A 24,817-nucleotide genomic window follows, 5' to 3' on the forward strand; every position below is an offset into this window, starting at 1 on the left:
TACCACGGCTATGACAAAACATTTATTTTTACTATTCTAATTACATTGGTAACCAGACTATAATAACAATAAGGCACCTTGGGGGTTTGGGATATATGGCCAATATACCAAGGCTAAGGGCTGTATCCAGTCCTGAATGTTTTTTCATTTTACTATCATCAAATAATAGAACAAGGTAATAATGATTGTTAATGATTTCTCATATGGTGTCATTCAAAAACAAATTTCCCACCCATTTGGGTTGTCTAATCCATTCCTAGCAGAGGGGGGTTCTCGTCTCACTGCTTCTCCGGCCAGCGGTTGAGAGTGAAGGGAGGTGCAGGTAGAACCCCATCAGCACTGTAAATAGGACATGCCTTAAAGTCACAAGGCCAGTCCCTCCATGTGTAGCGCAGGCCGGCTACATTGTTCAGGGAACAGTAATTCGTGGACACTAGGATGGCGCTAACGCCCCACTGCAGTATGGGAGCTGGGACCCACACCTTTTATCAAGGTGGAAAGGCCTGCATGACATGCTGCTGACTATAACAAAGAAATAATTCAGACCCAGTTGATCCAGCTCATCCTGTTCATATTTGGTAGAAACACTACACCATAACTTAATTAATACACATTACAAGTACAGCAATCGGACTTGAAATATATATTTGGATTAAGTGACCAAGATTCTCTGGTTATAAATCATGTTGATATACTGGTCATTGGAATGAGACGCCCTCCTCCCCATAAGCCACAGCTCTCGCCCCTAGAGACAGTCTATAGGCCACGTCCTGCTTATCCCGGGGATGGATACTGGAACAAAATCACTAGGTTAAATGCTACCCCATATCCCGGGGATGGATACTGGAACAAAGTCACTGGTAAACAGCTTGTTCCAAATTCTAATACTCTCATTAGCATACCACTTAGAATGATGCAATGCATGCATCCTAAGTGGTATGTTAATTTTGATATTGGAACGTAGCCTTGTTTTCTCACAGTATTCAAATGTGAACTGCTTAAAGCTTTTACAAGAGTACAGGCCTATCAAATACTGTGGTATCCATTCTATGATTGTTACTTACCTGCCAAAAGGAGACATGTCATCTCCTAAGTCCATAGCAACAGCCATGAATGTGTTCTTCATACGCAGGTTGGGAGCAAAGCCATAGTCTGCAGTCTGGTGCCAGCGTATGTTTGGAAATCCCTCACTTAAGGAGGCCTTTCTATACGTAGAGACCTCAGGACAAATATATAGACAGAATCAACATAACAGCATAAGCAACAGTGGATAACATCCAGGAGTGATACATTGTCAAGGCAATGTAGTGATTCCTATGATGCTATATAGTGGCAAGAAAAATTATGTGAACCCTTTGGAAATACCTGGATTCCTGCTTAAATTGGTCATACATTTTGATTTGATCTTCATCTATGTCACAACAATAGACAAACAGTCTGCTTAAACAAATAACACAAACAATTATACGTTTTAATGTCTTTATTGAACATACCGTGTTCATAGTGCAAGGTGGGAAAAGTATGTGAACCCTTGGATTTAATAACTGGTTGACCCTCCTTTGGTAGCAATAACCTCAACCAAATGTTTTCTGGAGTTGCGGATCAGACCTGCACAATGGTCAGGAGGAATTTTGGACCATTCCTCTTTACAAAACTGTTTCAGTGCAGCAATATTCTTGGGATGTCTGGTGTGAACTGCTCTCTTGAGGTCATGCCAAAGCATCTCAATCGGGTTGAGTTCAGGATTCTGACTGGCCACTTCTTTTAAAACCATTCTGTTGTTGATTCATTTCTGTTTTGGGTTATTGTCCTGCTGCATCACCCAAATTCTGGTGAGCTTCAATTGGTGGACATTCTCCTGAAAAATGTCTTGATAAACTTGGGAATTCATTTTTCTGTCGATGATAGCAAGCTGTCCAGGCCCTGAGGCAGCAAAGCAGCCCCAAACCATGATGCTCCCTCCACCATACTTTACAGTTGGGATGAGGTGTTGATGTTGGTGTGCTGTGCTGTGCTGTGCTGTGCCTTTTTTCTCCTTCCAAACAACTCAACTGTAGTTTCATCTGTCCACAGAATATTTTGCCAGTAGCGCTGTGGAACATCAAGGTGTACTTTTGCAATCTTCAGATGTGCAGCAATGTTTTTTTTGGACAGGAGTGGCTTCTTCCATGGAGTCCTCCCATGAACACCATTCTTATTTGGTGTTTTATGTATTGTAGACTCGTCAACAGAGATGTTAGCATGTTCCAGAGATTTCTGTAAGTCTTTAGCTGAAACTCTAGGATTCTTCTTAACCTCATTGAGCGTTCTGCACTGTGCTCTTGAAGTCATCTTTGCAGGATGGCCACTCTTAGGGAGAATAGAGAGCAACTGTGCTGAACTTTCTCCATTCATAGACAATTTGTCCTACTGTGGGCTGATGAACATCAAGGCTTTTAAAGATACTTTTGTAACCCTTTCCAACTTTATGAAAGTCAACAATTCTTAATCTTAGGTCTTCTGAGATCTCTTTTGTTGGGTCACATCAGGCAATGCTTCTTGAGAATATCAGACTCACGCTTTGTGAGTTTTGTTATCAGCAAGGCAGCTCTAACCAACATCTCCAATCTCGTCTTATTGATTAGACTCCAGGTTAGCTGACTCCTGACTCCAATTAGGTTTTGGAGAAGTCATTAGCCTTGTGGGGGTTCACATACTTTTTCAACCTACACTGTGAATGTTTAAATGATGTATTCAATATAGACAATAAAAATACAATAATTTGTGTTATTTTTTTAAGCACACTGTCTATTGTCGTGACTTGGATGCAGATCAAATTCAAAATTTGATGACCAATTTATGCATAAATCCAGGTAATTCCAAAGGGTTCATATACTTGTTCTTGCCACCGTACATTTACAGGGAATTAGGTTTTGTCACGATTTCATTTGGTGAACAAAAAGGAGAGCAGTTGTCGATAAAGCCAATAAAAATCTATCTGGTTTATTACAATCAATTAGGGAGAACACCTTCAGAGCTGAAGCAAAGAAAATGTCTTACGGGCATGTCAGAGGTCAGACATGTTAATGTCGCTGTTACTGTATGCTAAAAGATGGGAGAAAACAGATGTGACTCCAAGCTGTTTTACCTTGGTACCAGATAGCTCCTTTGATGGTCATGTTGAGAAGTGGATGGATCATGGCATTCCACAACACAGAGTTAGTCCGCTTAGACAAATACATTGAAGGTGTATATGGCATGGGGAACCTGAAAAGAAAATAACATAGTCCAACTGATATCAAGTACCATAGGTGAGAGGATATTTTTTAACATAGTCCAAAAGAAACAAGACAAAAATATTCACTTGTCTACCCATCTACAATCCCTAAGTAAAGTTCAATAATTTGCATACCTAAAAAACATCTCTATTGCAAGAGTATAGCTCTAGGGGCCCTGTACCCTTACCCGTTAATCCTGTCCAGGTCACAGTGTTGGAGTGCTTGTGGGGAGGACCATGTCTCTACAGGTGTTCAGGAGGTTTAAGATTCATTCCCATTATCAACTAAATGTATTAATACCATTTCACTTAGTCAGTTGGCTGACAGCTATCATTTGCATGACATTTCATATGTAATTGAGCTAATAGACTGTATGAGCCTGTCCATACTTGCTGTGGGGACAGACCAGGGCACCACCACTACAGCCAGGTCAGTCAGCTCAGTGTCGCTCTGCTCCAAGGCAGCCATAAAGATCTGCACCTGAGGGAACTTGGAGACCCGAGCTAGCTCCTCTGATGCATTGAACACCTTGAGGACGAGACATAATAATGGTATAACTCAGTTGGTAGAGCGTGGCGCTTGCAACTCCATGGTTGTGGGTTTGATTCCCAAGGGGGACCGGTATTAAAATGCACTCAATACTCTAAGTCACTCTGGATAAGAGTGTTCGCTAAATGACTAAAATATAAATGTATTAAAACTATGCAGACCCAGATTTATATTAACATTGCAGAGTAGTCTCAGAGGGAATGTTTGGAATCATGCAGTTTTCACCAGAGACGTTGTGAAAGCCATGTTGCTCTGTCCCCCACACAGCCAGACATCACCAAACAGCACGTCTGTGAGAGTGATACCGTGGTTGTTCTGGAGGACTGCAGTCAAGTTGTAGGGACTGCCAGCTTCCATTGGGACAAGGGTCGTCCTCCATTTCCCTGGGAAGAGATCCAAAACCGTGGATCAGTGAAGGTTACACTAATCTCTTCATATACAAGGCAAAAAAAGTGGGACACTGAGCACAATTAACTTCAAACAATTTGAGTGCTTTCTTTGTTCCTCATACCCTTTTCCTCATTCTTACAGATGTCACCATCACCTTTATTGTACAATGTTATTTGTTAGAAAAAAACGTCACATGAGTTTAGGGATTTATCAACTTTCCTCTTTGAAATTCTGCTAATTTCATCCTCAACTTCATGACATGACTGGATAGGCACGCTAAACTAAAGGCATTGTTGGGATCAGATAACTCACCGGCAGCCACACTGACAGTAGGTGCATTGTTAGTGACTGGTCCTCCTGATAGAAAGACTGTGACCTCGGCATCATCGGGTCCATAGCCCCACAACACAGCCCTCTCTGGGGCCTTCTGCAGAACCATGTGATCGCCATAATAGGAGGCAAATTGGAACCCACCGTCTGGAAAAAACAACTATTTTTCATCTACTGTATTAGAAAATATATATTTATCCATTCAATATTCAAGGCAATTAAACTAAATCATATTACTCATATTCAGAGTTAGACTGTCAAATAACATCTAAATATTATCCAAACAGAAACATATATTGAAATATACACAGCATACAAACATTAGGAACACCTTCCTAATTTTGAGGTGCAAACGCTTCAATTTGCCAAGGCATAGACTCCACAAGGTGTTGAAAGAGTTCCACAGGGATGCTGGCCTGTGTTGACTCCAATGATTCCCACAGTTCTCAAGTTGGCTGGATGTCCTTTGGGTGGTGAACCATTCTTGATACCAGTGGTGTAAAGTACTTAAGTAAAAATACTTGAAAGTACTACTTAAGTAGTTTTTTTGGGTATCTGTACTTTACTATTTATATTTTTGACAACTTTAACTTCACAATATTCCTAAAGAAAATGTACTTTTTACTCCATACATTTTCCTTGACACCCAAAAGTACTTGTTACATTTTGAGTGCTTAGCAAGACAGGAAAATAGTCTAAATTCACACACTTATCAAGAGAACATCCCTGGTCATCCCTACTGCGTCTGATCTGGCGGACTCACTAAACACATGCTTCGTTTGTAAATAATGTCTGAGTGTTGGAGCATGCCCTGGCTAATCGGTAAAAAAAAAAGAATGGTGCCATCTGATTTGCTTAATATAAGGAATTTGAAATTATTTATACTTTTGATACTTAAGTATATTTTAGCAATTACATGTACTTTTGATACTTAAGTATATTTAAAACCAAATACTTTTAGTATTTTACTGGGTGACTTTCATTTTTACTTGAGTCATTTTCTATGAAGGTATTTACTTTTACTCAAGTATGACAATTGGGTACTTTTTCAACACACGGGAAACTGTTGAGCGTTAACCAAGCAGCGTTGTAGTTCTTGACACACTCAAACCGGCGCGCCTTGCACCTGCAACCATACCCCGTTCAAAGGCACTTCAATCTTTTGTCTTGCCCATTCACTCTTGGAATGGCACACAATCCATGTCTCAAATTTTCTCAAGGCTTAAAAATCCTTTTTTTTACCTGTCTTCTCCCCTTCATATTCACTAAATGAAGTGTATTTAACAGGTGACATAAGGGATCATAGTTTTCACCTGAATCCACCTGGTCAGTCTGTCATGGAAAGAGCAGGTGTTCAGATTGGCTACCTAAGTAGGTCATTTCTAGCAAAAAATACTATTTTTTCCTCCTGCAGTGGATCCTGTCTATTGACAGACCACAGCCAACCTAATTAGTATTTTGTGTCATTTAGCTAGATAGTTTCCAATTAATATAACATGTGTTCATGAACATTAACCCCTAATTATTCCTCATCTTGTGTGGAATTGTTTCACTGATTCCCTGCATTATCCACAGGGTAACTATCAACTTGTGAGTCTGCAATGGGCAGACGTTCATCAATTAGCAACATTTTCAAGTCATTAGAATACTTGGCAACATATTTATTAAATATATTTTACTAGCTCAACAGCATGCTGTCAAAATGTATTTCCACACCATATTTAAATATATAAACATGTAGAAATTATGAAAATGCTCAATTTTGTAATATGTTCATACATAAGGCTTAAACATACACTGAGTATACTAAACATTAGGAACACCTTCCTAATATTGAATATCTTGACACATTGATGAGTTCACAATTACTTTCACAGTACAATGTGTAATTCAATGTAGCTACAAACAATGACACAATACATCAAACCTCTGAACTGAAAAAAATGTACTATATTATGAAACAAAGAAATTATATAAAGAATGATAGTAAAAATCTATGAGCACCTTAAATTCAATTCTGGGCCAAAAAATGCAAACTCAGCTCCATTCATTGAATCAGATGGCTCATTCATCAACACCCACTGATACTAACAACTACTTTTATGATTATTTTTTAATTGGCAAGATTAGTAAACTTAGGCATGACATGCCAGCAACAAATCCTGACACTACACATCCAAGTAGAACTGACCAAATTATGAAAGACAAGTAATTTTGAATTCCGTAAAGTGAGTGTGAAAGAGGTGAAAAAATTGTTGTCTATCAACAATGACAAGCCACCGGGGTCTGACAATCTGGATGGAAAATTACTGAAGATAATAGCGGACGATATTGCCACTCCTATTTGCCATATCTTCAGTCTAAGCCTACTAGAAAGTGTGTGCCCGCAGACCTGGAGGGCAGCAAAAGTCATTCCGCTACCCAACAATAGTAAAGCTGCCTTTACTGGCTCAAATAGACAACCAATTACCAACACTTAGTAAACATTTAGAAAAAAATTGTGTTTGACCAGATACAATGCTATTTTACAGTAAACAAACTGACAACAGTCTTTCAGCATGCTTATAGGTAAGGACATTCAATAAGCACAGCAGTTACACAAATGACTCATGATTGGCTGAGAGAAATTGATGATAAAAAGATTGTGGGGGCTGTTTTCTTAGACTTCAGTGCGGCTTTTGACATTATCAATCATAGGCTGCTGCTGGAAAAACGTGTGTTATGGCTTTACACTTCCTGCAAAATTGTGGATAAAGAGTTACCTGTCGAACTGAACAGAGGTTGTTCTTTAATAGAAGCCTCTCCAACATAATCCAGGTAGAATCAGGAATTCCCCAGGGCAGCTGTCTAGGCTCCTTACTCTTTAAAATCTTTACTAATGACATGACATTTTGAGTAAAGCCAGTATGTCTATGTATGCGGGTGACTCAACACTATACACATCAGTGAAGAATTACTGCAACACTTAACAAAGAGCTGCAGTTTGTTTCAGAATGCGTGGCAAGGAATAAATTAGTCAAATATTTAAAAAACTAAAAGCATTGTATTTTGGACTAATCATTCACTAAACCCTTAACCTTGGTAACTAAACTGCTTGGAGTAATTCTGGATTATAAATTGTCATGGTCATAACATGTTGATACAACAGTAGCTAAGATGGGGAGAAGTCTGTCCATAATAAAGCGCTGCTCTGCCCTAACAACACTATCAACAAGGCAGGTCCTACAGGCCCTAGTTTTGTTGCACCTGGACTACTGTTCAGTCTTGTGGTCAGGTGCCACAAAGAGGGATTACATTACAATTGGCTCAGAATAGGGCAGCACGGCTGGCCCTTAATAAATGTACACAGAGAGCAAACATTAATAATATGCATGTCAATCTCTCATGGCTCAAAGTGGAGGAGAGATTGACTTCATCAATACTTGTTTTTGTAAGAAGTGTTGACAAGCTGAATGCCCCAGACACCCATGCATAGCCCACAAGACATGCCTACAGAGGTCTCTTCACAATCCCCAAGTTCAGAACAGACTATGGGAGGCGCACAGTACTACATAGAGCAATGACTACATGGAACTCTATTCCACATAAGCAGTAGAATCATAAAAAATAAAACGTACAACTTATGGAACAGCGGGTACTATGGACACACACACACACACAGGTACATTGTAATGTTATATAATGCAATGTTTTATCTTTTGTTTTATATGTGATTTAAGTGCCTTAATGTGTCTGGACCCCAGGAAGAGTAGCTGCGCTGCCTTGGCAGCAGCTAATGGGGATCCCTAATAAATACAAAATACCTCTAGGCTACATTTTCCATATACTTTTAGAAGGAATAAAATAGTCATAGATTCCATTAGTGACGGACTCATGTTGTTGACAGCTCATTCTGACAGGTAGACCACTGCAATAAAACAATAGGGATTAAACAAATCAAAGTGTATTTGTCACGTGCGCCCAATACAACAGTGAAATGCTTACTTACAGGCTCTAACCAATAGTGCAGAAAAAGGTATTAGGTGAACAATAGGTAAGTAAAGAAATAAAACAACAAGACATTGAATAGACTCAGACGCATACAAGGATCCTGAAATAGTTAGAAAACACAAACATATCCTCAGACACATTGTCTACCTTTACTTACAAGCTAACTAGGCTACACTATAGAGCAAATAAGAAAGAAATGCCTCTAAGATTGATTGAAGCAGGCTGCTAACACGTATTGGAGGTGGAAACGTTGTGGTGATTTCCACGTGTAGCAGAGAAATAACAACAAATAGGGCACTGAGTGACAGCTGTCATTGTAACTAGCTAGCATTATAACCTTAGTCAGCTAATGAAAGTTATGTGTGCAGCATTTCAGTTAAAACGAAATGCTGAAACAATTATTTCATTAAAAGTCTACCAGCCTACCTGTCACGAGATGACTTTACGAGCTGTTGACATTTGACTCTTGCCATTAGATAATTAGAGTGAAACTGTGTCGGATTCCAGACATCATTAATATTTGGACATGCACACAGATATTCTGAAATAGCTATATTCTTTGTTATCTCTTATTTCAGCAGGCTAGTCAATATAGCTATAAAAATTCAAATCAAATTTTGTCACATGCGCCGAATACAACAAGTGTAGACCTTGCCGTGAAATGCGTACTTACAAGCCCTTAACCAACAGCGCAGTTCAAGAAGAGTTAAGAAAGTATTTACCAAGTAGACTAAAGTAAAAAATTATAATAAAAAGTACCAGAATAACAATAACAAAGCTATATACAGGGGGCACCGGTACCGAGTCAGTGTGCGGGGGTACAGGTTAGTTGAGGTAATTTGTAAATGTAGGTAGGGGTGAAGTGACTATGCATAGATGATACACAACGAGTAGCAGCAGTGTACAAAAGGGGGGGGATCAATGTAAATTGTCCGATGGCGATTTTATTAATTGTTCAGCTGTCTAATGGCTTGGGGGTAGAAGCTGTTGAGGAGCCTTTTGGTCCTAGACTTGTCGCTCCGGGTACAGCTTGCCGTGCGGTAGCAGAGAAAATAGTTTATAACTTGGTGACTAGAGTCTCTGACAATTGTATGGGCTTTCCTCTGACACCCCCTATTATATAGGTCCTGGATGACAGGAAGCTTAGCCCCAGTGATGTACTGGGCCGTTCACACTACCCTCTGTAGCACCTTGCCGTGCAGTTGCCATACCAGGCGGTGATGCAACCAGTCAGGATGCTCTCGATGGTGCAGCTGTAGAACCTTTTGAGGATCTGGGGACGCATGCCAAATCTTTTCAGTCTCCAGAGGGGGAAAAGGTTTTGTCATGCCCTCTTCACCGTCTTGGTATGTTTGGACCATGATAGTTTGTTGGTGATGTGGACACCAAGGAACTTGAAACTCTCGACCCGTTCTACTAAAGCCCCGTCGATGTTAATTGGGGCCTGTTAGGCCCGCCTTTTCCTGTAGTGCACAATCAGCTCCTTTGTCTTTCTACATTGAGGGAGAGGATGTTGTCCTGGCACCACAATGACAGTTCTCTGACCTCCCCCTATAGGCTGTCTCATTGTCGGGGATCAGGCCTACTGCTGTTGTGTCGTCAGCAAATGATGGTGTTAGAGTCGTCTTTGACCCCGCAGTCATGGGTGAACAGGGAGTACAGGAGGGGGACTGATTACACACCTCTGAGGGGCCCCAGTGTTAAGGATCAGCGTGGCAGACGTGTTGTTGCCATACATTTTGTTATATATCAAATCAAATGTATTTATAAAGCCCTTCTTACATCAGCTGATATCTCAAAGTGCTGTACAGAAACCCAGCCTAAAACCACAAATAGCAAGCAATGCAGGTGTAGAAGCACGGTGGCTAGGAAAAACTAGGGAGAACCTAGGGAGAAACCTAGAGAGGAACCAGGCTATGAGGGGTGGCCAGTCCTCTTCTGTCTGTGCTGGGTTGAGATTATAACAGAACATGGCCAAGATGTTCAAATGTTCATAGATGACCAGCAGGGTCAAATAATAATAATCACAGTGGTTGTCGAGGGTGCAACAGGTGAGCACCTCGGGAGTAAATGTCAGTTGGCTTTTCATAGCTGATCATTCAGAGTATCTCTACCACTCCTGCTGTCTCTAGAGTTGAAAACAGCAGGTCTGGGACAGGTAGCATGACTGGTGAACAGGTCAGGGTTCCATAGCCACAGGCAGAACAGTTGAAACCCAGACAGGAAGATCACGTCAGTGACTAAACCCACTCAAGTGACGCACCCCTCCTAGGGACGGCATGTAAGAGCACCAGTAAGCCAGTGACTCAGCCCCTGTAATAGGGGTAGAGGCAGAGAATCCCAGTGGAGAGAGGGGAACCGGCCAGGCAGAGATGGCAAAGGCGGTTCGTTGCTCCAGTACCTTTTTGTTCACCTTCACACTCCTGGACCAGACTACACTCAATAATAGGACCTACTGAAGAGATGAGTCTTCAATAAAGACTTAAAGGTTGAGACCGAATCTGCGTCTCTCACATGGGTAGGCAGACCATTCCATAAAAATGGAGCTCTATAGGAGAAGCCATCCTCTCTTGGGGAATACTGCTTTTTAGTTAGCTTTGCGACAGAATCAAAAATACATTTTGGATTGTTCTTATTTTCCTCAATTAAGTTGGAAAAATAGGATGATCGAGCAGCAGTGAGGGCTCTTCGATACTGCACGGTACTGTCTTTCCAAGCTAGTCGGAAGATTAGCATTAGGGTCTTTCTATAAATAAGTGGGGCCAATATGTGACATTGGGATCAACATTTCAAAATGGTTTGAAACAAAAATACAGATAATGTTTATGCAGTTTCACATGTCATGTGTACTTAGAGGAATATGTAAATTGGCCCATAATTCCACCCTTACAACATAGGCCTAAGCTTATACATCCTTTAAGCAGGGTTCATACAGACATTGCCAATTAAAATTCAAGGACTTAATTGTAATTTAAGGGCCTTAATGTTATACAATTGTATAACATATATAATTATACATATAGGGGTTAATATAGAAGCCAAGACACCCTTGATACAAATCAGTATTCAACGTCCATCCATGTCTGAGAAATTCGGGAGATGACGTGGAAACCGGGGCAACAGTGAGCGGTGTTACCTTCAAGTAGGTTTTGGCGTTGCGGACGGCGATTGCAGATGGGTGTAAGCACCTGCCTCTGGTGTCAAAGGTTGCATATTTGAATACAGCAATTTAAAGTTGTTTGAGATTTTAGTTTTAAGCCTATCCCAAACCTTACAATTTCAGAGTTAAGGCCTAAACTTAACCCTAAACACTTTGAAATTTGACGTTTGGAACAACTTTGAAATTTGACGTTTGAGAAACATTGATGAACGTCTAATTCTGACGTGAGACAGAGCTTGTTGCAGCTATTGATTATAGCTATGTTCCCCCTTATATTGTAATGTGGGGCAGCAGGTAGCCTAGTGGTTAGAGTGTGGGAACTGTAACCGAAGGGTTGCTCGAGCTGACAAGGTAAAAATCTGTCGTTCTGCTCCTGAACAAGGCAGTTAACCCACTGTTCCTAGGCCTTAATTGACAATAAGAATGTGTTCTTAACTGACTTGCCTAGTTAAATAGAGGTTAAATAAAAAAAGAAATAAAAATGTAATGAAATTAAAAAATTGGCAGATTATCAATGACTTAAACCACTGTAACAAGTTGTCCAGCATAGGAAATCCTCACTCGTACCCTAGTTTATAGAAAGACTCATCATCTAAATTGTGCAGCTAAATATCAATGCATTACCTAAATTGTTATGTTCAAGAGAATTCAAAGATGCACACACTGAAATATTGCCAGCAGTTTCACACTGATGACTCAAGAGGAAACCAGGGTTCCGGTCTAGATGTTCGGTTTCGACTGCTCATACAGTTTTGCTTCGGTACTACAGTTGAACTTACGCGGACCCAGAAATAAGAACTCCATTGCTGGAACAACAACAAGCAGGACTCACATGATATTCTCCAAACACCCCACAGGGCAGACATCCCAATTATTCACAAAAGGAAGCGACGCAGAGGACGAAGAGCCGGATGCCTCGTCCGGACCTGCAGAAGGCGAGTAGGAAAGCTCACTTTACCGTCAATATTACTCACAAACATGCAATCATTGGACAATAAACTAGACTAGAGGTACGATCACGAATATCCTACCAATGGGACATCAAAAACTGTAATATCCTCTGTTTCACGGAAACGTGGCTGAATGATGACATGGATATTCAGATATTCAGGGGGGGGGGGGGGGGGGGTCTGTGCATATTTGTAAACAACAGCTGGGGCAGGAAATCTAAGGAATTCTCTAGATTTTTGGGATAAATTGCAGGCCACACTACTTGCCTAGAGAGTTCTCAGCTATACTTTCCGTGGCTGTTTATTTACCACCACAAACAGATGCTGGTACTAAGACCGCACTCAGTCAGCTATATAAGGGAATAAGCAAACAGGAAACCACTCACACAGAGGCGGCGCTCCTAGTAGCAGGAGACTTTAATGCAGGGAAACTTAATAAATCAGTTCTACCAAATCTCTATCAACATGTTAAATGTGCAACCAGAGGGAAAACAATTTTAGATCACATGTACTCCACAAACAGAGACTCGTACAAAGCTCTCCCTCGCCCTCCATTTGGTAAATCCGACCACAACTCTATCCTCCTGATTCCTGCTTACAAGCAAAAATTAAAGCAGGAAGCACCAGTGACTCGGTCTATAAAAAAATGGTCAAAGCAGATGCTAGGACTGTTTTGCTATCAGAGACTGGAACATGTTCCGGGATTCTTCTGATGACATTGAGGAATACACCACATCAGTCACTGGATTTATCAATAAGTGCATTGAGGACGTCGTCCCCGCAGTGACTGTACGTACATACCCCAACCAGAAGCCATGGATTCCAAGCAATATTCGCACTGAGCTAAAGGGTAGAGCTGCCGCTTTCAAGGTGCGGGACTCTAACCCGGAAGATTACAAGAAATCCGGCTATGCTCTGCGATGAACCATCAAACAGGCAAAGCGTCAATACAGGGCTAAGATTGAATCATACTACACCAGCACCGACACTCGTCGGATGTGGCAGGGCTTGCAAACTATTACAGACTACAAAGGGAAGCACAGCCGCGAGCTGCTCAGTGACACAAGCCTACCAGATGAGCTAAATCACTTCTATGCTCGCTTCGAGGCAAGCAACACTGAGGCATGCATGAGAGCATCAGCTGTTCCGGACGACTGTGTGATCCCGCTCTCCGTAGCCGACGTGAGTAAGACCTTTAAACAGGTCAACATACACAAGGCTGCGGGGCCAGATGGATTACCAGGACGTGTGCTCCGGGCATGTGCTGACCAACTGACAGGTGTCTTCACTGACATTTTCAACATGTCCCTGATTGAGTCTGTAATACCAACATGCTTCAAGCAGACCACTATAGTCCCTGTGCCCAAGAACACAAAGGCAACCTGTCTAAATAACTACAGACCCGTAGCCATGAAGTGCTTTGAAAGGCTGGTAATGGCTCACAACACCATTATCCCAGAAACCCTAGACCCACTCCAATTTGCATACCGCCCAAACAGATCCACAGATGATGCAATCTCTATTGCACTCCACACCGCCCTTTCCCACCTGGACAAATGGAACACATATGTGAGAATGCTATTCATTGACTACAGCTCAGTGTTCAGCACCATAGTACCCTCAAAGCTCATCACTAAACTAAGGAACCTGGGACTGAACACCTCCCTCTGCAACTGGATCCTGGACTTCCTGACGGGCCGCCCCCAGGTGGTGAGGGTAGGTAAGCAACACATCTGCCACACTGATCCTCAGCATTGGAGCTTCCCAGGGGTGGTTGCTCAGTCCCCTCCTGTACTCCCTGTTCACCCATGACTCCATGGCCAGGCACAACTCCAACACCATCATTAAGTTTGCAAACGACACAACAGTGGTAGGCCTGATCACCGACAACGAGGAGACAGCCTATAGGAGGTCAGAGACCTGGCCGGGTGGTGCCAGAATAACAACCTGTCCGTCAACGTATCCAAGACTAAGGAGATGATTGTGGACTACAGGAAAAGGAGCACCGAGCACATACCCATTCTCATCGACGGGGCTGTAGTGGAGCAGGTTGAGAGCTTCAAATTCCTTGGTGTCCACATCAACAACAAACTAGAATGGTCCAAACACACCAAGACAGTCGTGAAGAGGGCACGACAACACCTATTCCCCCTCAGGAAACTAAAAGATTTGGCATGGGTCCTGAGATCCTCAAAAGTGTCTATAGCTACAGTGAGAGCATCCTGACCGGTTGCATCACTGCCTGGTAAGTCAATTGCTCGGCCTCCGACCGTAAGGCACTTCACAGCAGAAGATATTAAAATGTTATATTCATCAAATGTCTGCCATCTTTTTGGATAATGTGATGATGTCATCGCTGCTTGTGCTTCTCCCTGTGCTATAGCCCAGTACGGACTTGAATTTTAAGCCCGAGCCCTACCCACAACGTTTAGGGCCTACCCTACCCAGGCCCGATTGCTTCTGACAAATTTAAGGCTGGAGGACAAAGCTGGAGATCACTCTGTCATGCTGATTGAGTTCGAATAAAAGACTGGAAGCTTCAAAAGGAGGGTGGTGTTTGGAATCAATGTTCTTCCTCTGTCAACCATGGTTTCCTGCAAGGAAACACGTGCCGTCATCATTGCTTTGCACAAAAAGGGCTTTACAGGCAAGGATATTGCTACCAGTAATATTGAACCTAAATCAACCATTTATCAGATCATAAAGAACTTCAAGGAGAGTGGTTCAATTGTTGTGAAGAAGGCTTCAGGGCACCCAAAAAAGTCCAACAAGCGCCAGGACTGTCTCTTAAAGCACAGAAGCCATTTTTCTCCAGGAAAAACATCAGGGACAGACTGATATTCTGCAAAAGGTACAGGGATTGGACTGCTGAGGACTGGGGTAAAGTCATTTTCTCTGATGAAACCCCTTTCCATTTGTTTGGGGCATCCGGAAAAAAGCTTGTCCGGAGAAGACAAGGTGAGCGCTACCATCAGTCCTGTGTCATGCCAACCGTAAAGCATCCTGAGACCATTCATGTGTGGGGTTGCTTCTCAGCCAAGGGAGTGGGCTCACTCACAATTTTGCCTAAGAACACAGCCATGAATAAAGAATGGTACCAACACATCCTCCGAGAGCAGTTTCTCCCAACCATCCAGGAACAGTTTGGTGACCAACAATGCCTTTTCCAGCATGATGGAGCACCTTGCCATAAGGAAAAAGTAACTAAGCGGCTCGGGGAACAAAACATCGATATTTTGGGTCAATGGTCAGGAAACTCCCCAGACCTTAATCCCATTGACAACTTGTGGTCAATCCTCAAGAGGCGGGTGGACAAACAAAAACCCACAAATTCTGACAAACTCCAAGCATTGATTATGCAAGAATGGGCTGCCATCAGTCAGGATGTGGCCCAGAAGTTCATTGACAGCATGCCAGGGCGGATTGCAGAGGTCCTGAAAAAGAAGGGTCAACACTGCAAATATTGACTCTTTGCATCAAATTCATATAATTGTCAATAAAAGCCTTTGACACTTATGAAATGCTTGTAATTATACTTAAGTATACCATAGTAACATCTGACAAAAATATCTAATGACACTGAAGCTGCAATGTTTGTGGAATTAATATTTGTGTCATTCTCAAAACTTTTGGCCATGACTGTACTCTGCTCATGGGGCTATAAAAATGTGAGTATCCATAGTAACAGGTCCACTTGGGCTGCACTGCTCAATGAAGAGACAGGAGAGAGAAGTTAGCTGTATGCTACTTTGTCACTCTAAACTCCAACAAAACTCAAGGAACAATATTATTGTCTGTGAAATCTCTCCGTTTTTTCAGTGCCTTCAGAAAGTATTCCTACCCTTTGACTTATTCCACATTTTGTTGTGATACATCCTGAATTCAGAATGGATTTAATAGATTTTTATCTCACTCATCTATCATGTTTTTAGATGTTTTTAAAAAAAATTTGAAAATGAATAACAGAAATTGAAGTATTCACAACCCTGAGTCAATACATGTTAGAATCACCTTTGGCTGTGATTACAGCTGTGAGTCTTTCTGGGTAAGTCTTTAAGAGCTTTGCACACCTGGATTGTACAATATTTTCACAATATTATTATTTAAAGAATTCTTCAAGCTGTCAAATTGGTTGTTTATCATTGCTAGACAGCCTGTTTTGGAATGTATAATAGTAACTATTAAAACATGACCAAATTACAAATTTTGGGTTTCAGGTTCTCCAAATCAGCTCTAACTTCAGACAAGTTATGAATAATGTGAGAACATAAGGCTACATTCCAATATTGATATTAGCATACCACTTAGGATGCATGCATTGCTTCATTCTAAGTGGTATGCTTGTGTGGGTTTTGGAATGTGGAAAAAGAAGTTTACCAGAATCCATCCTTGGGACAAGCAGGACGTGGCCTACAGACTTTCTCTAGGGGAGAGAGCTGTGGCTTATGGGGAGAAGGGTGTCTCACTCAATTCACATATCTTTGAGGTAAGTCTGATCGCTGTAGTTGTAATGTTTACTTATGTATAGTGTAGCGGTTTTACAGATCAGGAACTGCATGGGCTGAATGAACTGGTTCTGTTGAAATATTTAATTTGTTATTGTGTCAACAGCTTGGAATGTTGTCATGCAGGCTTTTACACCTTGCTTAAGAGAAATGTAAAAAAATAAAAAAACGTAATATTCATCATCTCCAGCACCACATCAACATATGTGAAAATGGCGTATTTCTGTTTTGTAGAAAAAAAAAAAAAGGCAACGCCTACTCATTTGTTAGAATCACACAATGCACACCAATGATGTCATTGGAAACACTTATCTTTCTCTATCTTTATTGCTATAAAACATAGACACGTGCCATTTTCACATATGAATTTGAAATAGATTTTTGTTCCCCCTTTTAAAGGGATAGTTTGTCAATGAGGCACTTTATATACTTTCCTAAAGTCAGATGAACTCGTGGATACAATTTTTATGTATCTGCGTCCAGCATGAAGAGGTAGTTTCGCGACTCAATGCTAACTACCATTGGCGCAATGACTGAAAGTCTGAAGGAACAGATGCTAAAGCTAGTTAGCAACTTTCTTTAACCTCTTGCTTCTACTTGGGACGCTTGCGTCCCAACTAGAGCTCTGGAAATGCAAATGCGCTACGCTAAATGCTAATAGTATTAGTTAAAACTCAAAAGTTCATTAAAATACACATGCAGGGTATCAAATTAAAGCTACACTCGTTGTGAATCCAGGCAACAAGTCAGATTTTTAAAATGCTTTTCGGCGACAGCATGAGAAGCTATTATCTGATAGCATGCACCAATACACTACAACACAAAAGCACAGCAGGGGACGTAAACAAAATAATTAGCATTTCGGCGTTACACAAACCGCACAATAAAATAGAAAACAGTCATTACCTTTCACCATCTTCTTTGTTGGCACTCTAGATGTCCCATAAACACTATTGGGTCTTTATTTCGATTAAATCGGGCCATATAAAGCCAAGATATCGTTATATGTAGACTGTGTGATAAACGAAAAAAACAGCGATTTCACAACGTAACGTCATTTTTAAAATTCAAAAAGTAGACATAAACTTTCACAAAACACTGTTTGTAATGCTACTTTAGGTATTAGTAAACGTTAATAAAGCGATAAAAATCATCCGTGGCGATGTAAAAATCATTAGCTGTCGTCTTGGAAAAAATTTCACGAGAGAGCTCTTCCGGAATGATCTGGGCGGAGACCGGAGGTAAGTGGTGCCCCTGTTTCGGTTCAACCAAGAATCAAAGATGATTCAATTCACAAGACTCTAGACAACATGGGGATGCTGTGGGAGTTGAATGCTCGGTCTTATCTAATTCGGCTCACTGTTAACAATTGCTGGAAGTGGCGCAAGGATATTTATTTCCATTTTCTGTGATCAGGTTTTCCTGCGCTTTCCGATGTAATGCACGTTATGTTATAGCCACAGTCGTGATTTAACCAGTTTTAAAAACGTCCGAGGGTTTCCTATCCACACATTCTAACCATATGAACGTACTATATTCCTGGCATGAGTAGCAGGGCGCTGAAATGTTGCGCGATTTTTAACAAAATGTTCAAAAAAGTAGAGGGTAGGAGCAACTTTAAGCTGCACGCAGATGCATAGATTTTTTATCCACGAGTTCATCTGACTCAGGGGAAGTAGTTATAAAGGATGTCATTGCCAAAATCCCAAACTACCCCTTTAAGCAAGGTGTAAAAGCCTGCATGACAACATGCTGAGTTGTTGACACAAGAACAAATAATTCAACAGATCCAGTACATCAAGCCCTTCCAGTTCATGGTCGGTAGAAATGCTACACTATACCCAAGTGCACATTCCAACTACGCATTGGCATGTATTCATGGTTGCCAACGGAAGCCAGGCTTCCCCAAAAAAAATGTACCAAGAAAGAAATTGAAATATACAATCTCTTTCGTCTGCGTTTCATAATTTTTCCATTTGCAAGAGGCACCGGAGAAAGCATCTGAGCAAGCAAAACAAAGCACCTCTATCTCTGTATGTGTAGCCCATCTATGTGATGCTGTGTGGTCAAAAAGAGAGAAATTATTGCGAAGAAAGCCAGCGAGGATTTGGTCTCACTTGATAATAAAATGTTTTATAATAAATAGCTAATCAGCTAAGTAAGCTGAGTGAGCTCAACTGTGAATGGTCCTGACGCACCACAAAAAGTGTCAAGGGAAGACAGTTTGGATTTGGCTTCACATCAATCACATGCCAAATGTCATTGACAGAAAATACTTAAATTGTTGCGTCGTTGTCCTCCCGTGGATACTAGCTAGCTAAAATTGTCCCTCGTCTAAATGATCCATGGATGGAAATATGGATTTGGACTTTAAATTAATTCTCTGTACTGACCAATGATTATAACGGCAGTTCTGATCCAACCATAGATTCATACATTGTGCCCCTGGCCTGAGAGGATGGAAGTTCAATGTAAGCTAGATGTTGTAGGCTAATGTTAACTAGCTGGCTCGTCGTTGCCCATGGAAGGAAGTTAGGCTAGCGAGCAAGCATTTCAGCCAGGTACTGTAGCCTAGGACAACAACTACTAAAAGCGTTTTCCTGGAATGCCGCAGGTATTGCAGGATTTTATTCCAACTAGGCACTACATCTGACCAACTGAGCTTGATCAATTGATCAGTTCAGTGATTGCCTAAATACAACATACCTGGTCTTCCGGGTCGGTTAAATCAAAAACATGAAGTGCCTGCGGCTCTACAGGACCATGATTGCCTACCCCTGGTGTACTGCATGACAGAGTCATAGACTGTTTCGGCAACATGAAAGAGAGAAGGTTGTCATTGGCATTTCTCCACAAGTAGGGTGAGTCAACATGTTTTTTTAAAACTTGAAAGCACACACACACACAATCCAGTACCATGGACATCAACATCATATTTAGCTTACGTTGAATGGACTACATCGTTTTTGGTATCTTTTAGTTCTCACTGTATTAGACTAAGCATAGGTGATTTGAAGACGTTGAAGTTGAAATGGTGCTGGAATAGTGGAGGTAACTCCTGTTTTCTTTGTGACTTGCAGTAACTCTTCGTGGGTCTAAATCAAAATGACTAGTTATTTAGTCGTTTGAAAATATTGGAACCATTAATTTGCTTTACCATGCTATAGGTAATGTAACTGTTTGTTACATGCAATATGCTTTGTGGACCACCGGAGAGATGTTAATCTCTGGTTTTGTGATGAAATAAAGGTGAGGTTGAATTTATTCTACCACTGTCTTTTTTATTGTCTTGGCCTTAGTTCATATGCCTTGCCACTGTGATATCAGCCTAACAGATTATAGAGTAAACAACACAATTATTACAATCCATAGGATATAATAGGGCTTCTTATAAAAGTTGTAATATGGCATTTATTTCTGGCTTGGCTTCTCCTGTGATTTTACCCACGCACCGCAAGTACAATCATCAGACTTACCTCAAAGATACACTACCATTCAAAAGTTTGGGGTCACTTAGAAATGTCCTTGTTTTTCATGAAAACATACATGAAATGCAAAATGAATAGGAAATATAGTCAAGACATTGACAAGGTTATAAATAATGGTTTTTAATTTAAATAAAGTGTCCTTCAAAGAAACCTCCATTTGCAGCAATGACAGCCTTGCAGACTTTGGCATTCTAGTTGTCAATTTGTTGAGGTAATCTGAAGAGATTTCACCCCATGCTTCCTGAAGCACCTCCCACAAGTTGGATTGGCTTGATGGGCACTTCTTATGTACCATACGGTCAAGCTGATCCCACAACAGCTCAATAGGGTTAAGGTCCGGTGACTGTGCTGGCCACTCCATTATAGACAGAATACCAGCTGACTGCTTCTTCCCTAAATAGTTCTTATAGTTTGAAGCTGTGCTTTGGGTCATTGTCCTGTTGTAGGAGGAAACTGGCTCCAATTAAGCGCTGTCCACAGGATATATGGCATGGCGTTGCAAAATCGATTGATAGCCTTCCTTCTTCAAGATCCCTTTTACCCTGTACAAATCTCCCACTTGACCACCACCAAAGCACCCCCAGACCATCTCATTGCTTCCACCATGATTGACTGATGGTATCAAGCACTCCTCCAGCATCTTTTCTGCATCTCACGCATGTTCTTCTTTGTGATCTGAACACCTCAAACTTAGATTTGTCTGTCCATAAAACCTTTTTCCAATCTTCCTCTGTCCAGTGTCTGTGGTCTTTTGCCCATTTTAATATTTTATTTTTATTGGCCAGTCTGAGATATGTCTTTTTCTTTGCAACTCTGCCTAGAAGGCCAGCATCCCGGAGTCGCCTCTTCACTATTGATGTTGAGACTGCTGTTTTGCGGGTACTATTTAAAGAAGCTGCCAGTTAAGAACTTGAGGCGTCGGTTTAACAAACTAGACACACTAATACAAACTCAGCAAAAAAGAAATGTCCCTTTTTCAGGAACCTGTCTTTGAAAGATAATTCGTAAAAATCCAAATAAGTTCACAGATCTTCATTGTAAAGGGTTCAAACACTGTTTCCCATGCTTGTTCAATGAACCATAAACAATTAATTAACATGCACCTGCGGAATGGTCGTTAAGACACTAACAGCTTAGAGATGGTAGGTAATTAAGGTCACAGTTATGAAAACTTAGGACACTAAAAAGAGGTCTTTCTACGGACTCTGAAAAACACCAAAAGAAAGATGGCCAGGGTCCCTGCTCATCTGTGTAAATGTGCCTTAGGCATGCTGCAAGGTGGCATGAGGACTGCAGATGTGGTCTGGGCAATAAATTGCAATGTCCGTACTGTGAGACACATAATACAGGGCTACAGGCCAGACAGCTGATCATCCTCACAGTGGCAGACCATGTGTAACAACACCTTCACAGGATCGGTACATCCGAACATCACACCTGCGGGACAGGTACAGGATGGCAACAACAACTGCCCGAGCTACACCAGGAATGCACAATCCCTCCATCAGTGCTCAGAGACTCTCCGCAATAGGCTGAGATAGGCTGAACTGAGGACTTGTAGGCCTGTTGTAAGGCAGGTCCTCACCAGACATCACCGGCAACAACGTTGCCTATGGGCACAAACCCACCGTCGATGGACCAGACAGGACTGGCAAAAAGTGCTCTTCACTGACGAGTCGAGGGTTTGTCTCACCAGGGTGATGGTTGGGATTCGTGAAGGAATGAGCGTTACACTGAGGCCTGTAACTCTGGAGCGGGATCGATTTTGAGGTGGAGGGTCCGTCATGGTCTGGGGCGGTATATCACAGCATCATCTGACTGAGCTTGTTGTCTTTGCAGGCAATCTCAATGCTGTGCGTTATAGGGAAGACATCGTCCTCCCTCATGTGGTACCCTTCCTGCAGGCTCATCCTGACATGACCCTCCAGCATGACAATGCCACCAGCCATACTGCTCGTTCTGTGCATGATTTCCTGCAAGACAGGAATGTCAGTGTTCTGCCACGGCCAGCAAGGAGCTCGGATCCCAATCCCATTGAGTACGTCTGGGACCTTTTGGATCAGAGGGTGAGGGCTAGGGCCATTCCCCCCCAAAAAATTCCGGGAACTTGCAGGTGCCTTAGTGGAAGAGTGGGGTAACATCTCACAACATGAACTGGCAAATCTGGTGCAGTCCATGAGGAGATGCATTACAGTACTTAATGCAGCTGGTGGCCACACCAGATACTGACTATTACTTTTGATTTTGACCCACCTTTGTTCAGGGACACTTCCGGCGCCGACAGAGATGGCCGCCTTGCTTCGCATTCCTAGGAAACTATGCAGTATTTTTTTTTTTTTTTTTCTTGTGTTCTTTCTTACATTGGTACCCCATGTAATCTTAGGTTTCATTACATACAGTCGGGAGGAACTACTGAATATAAGAGCAACGTCAACTCACCATCATTACGACCAGGAATATGACTTTCCCGAAGCGGATCCTGTGTTCTGCCTTCCACCCAGGACAATGGATCGGATCCCAGCCGGCGACCCAAAACAACGACGTTGTAAAAGGGGCAAACGAAGCGGTCTTCTGGTCATGCTCCGGAGACGGGCACATTCTGCACCACTCCCTAGCATACTACTCGCCAATGTCCAGTCTCTTGACAACAAGGTAGACGAAATCCGAGCAAGGGTAGCATTCCAGAGAGACATCAGAGACTGTAACGTTCTTTGCTTCACGGAAACATGGCTCACTTGAGAGACTCTATCGGAGTTGGTGCAGCCAGCTGGTTTCTTCACTTTCCACTGGGATTCTCTGCCTCTAACCCTATTACAGGGGCTGAGTCACTGGCTTACTGGGGCTCTCTCATGCCGTCCCTGGAAGGGGTGCGTCACCTGAGTGGGTTGATTCACTGTTGTGGTCATCCTGTCTGGGTTGGCGCCCCCCCTTGGGTTGTGCCATGGCAGAGATCTTTGTGGGCTATACTCAGCCTTGTCTCAGGATGGTAAGTTGGTGGTTGAAGATATCCCTCTAGTGGTGTGGGGTCTGTGCTTTGGCAAAGTGGGTGGGGTTATATCCTTCCTGTTTGGCCCTGTCCTCGGATGGGGCCACAGTGTCTCCTGACCCCTCCTGTCTCAGCCTCCAGTATTTATGCTGCAGTAGTTTATGTGTCAGGGGGCTAGGGTCAGTTTGTTATATCTGGAGTACTTATCCTGTCTTATTCGGTGTCCTGTGTGAATCTAAGTGTGCGTTCTCTAATTCTCTCCTTCTCTCTTTCTTTCTCTCTCGGAGGACCTGAGCCCTAGGACCATGCCCCAGGACTACCTGACATGATGACTCCTTGCTCTCCCCAGTCCACCTGGCTGTGCTGCTGCTCCAGTTTCAACTGACCTGAGCCCTAGGACCATGCCCCAGGACTACCTGACATGATGACTCCTTGCTGTCCCCAGTCCACCTGACCGTGCTGCTGCTCCAGTTTCAACTGTTCTGCCTTATTATTATTCGACCATGCTGGTCATTTATGAACATTTGAACATCTTGGCCATGTTCTGTTATAATCTCCACCCGGCACAGCCAGAAGAGGACTGGCCACCCCACATAGCCTGGTTCCTCTCTAGGTTTCTTCCTAGGTTTTGGCCTTTCTAGGGAGTTTTTCCTAGCCACCGTGCTTCTACACCTGCATTGCTTGCTGTTTGGGGTTTTAGGCTGGGTTTCTTTACAGCACTTTGAGATATCAGCTGATGTACGAAGGGCTATATAAATAAATTTGATTTGATTTGATTCACGCATCTCGCCGACAGAAACAAGCATCTTTCTGGTAAGAAGAGGGGCGGGGGGGTATGCATGATGAATAACGAGATGTGGTGTGATCATAACAACATACAGGAACTCAAGTCCTTCTGTTCACCTGACTTAGAATTCCTCACAATCAAATGTCGACCACATTATCTACCAATGGAATTCTCTTCGATTATAATCACAGCCGTATATATTCCCCCCCAAGCAGACACATCGATGGCCCTGAACAAGCTTTATTTGACTCTATGCAAACTGGAAACCACATATCCTGAGGCTGCATTCATTGTAGCTGGGGATTTTAACAAGGCTAAATCTGAAAACAAGACTTCCTAAATTCTATCAGCATATCGATTGCGCAACCAGGGCTGGTAAAACCCTGGATCATTGTTATTCTAACTTCCGCGACGCATATAAGGCC

The 24,817-nt window shown here is 42.2% G+C and overlaps 1 pseudogene; it reads right to left on the reverse strand.

Moving 5' to 3' along the window:
- Nucleotides 1-278: 278 nt before the first annotated feature.
- On the reverse strand, nt 279-22,568 carry LOC115137754 (sialate O-acetylesterase-like; annotated as a pseudogene).
- Between the last annotated feature and the right edge of the window lie 2,249 nt (nt 22,569-24,817).

This window comes from Oncorhynchus nerka, linkage group LG11 (genome assembly GCF_034236695.1).
Source record: "Oncorhynchus nerka isolate Pitt River linkage group LG11, Oner_Uvic_2.0, whole genome shotgun sequence".
Taxonomy (NCBI): Eukaryota; Metazoa; Chordata; class Actinopteri; order Salmoniformes; family Salmonidae; genus Oncorhynchus; species Oncorhynchus nerka.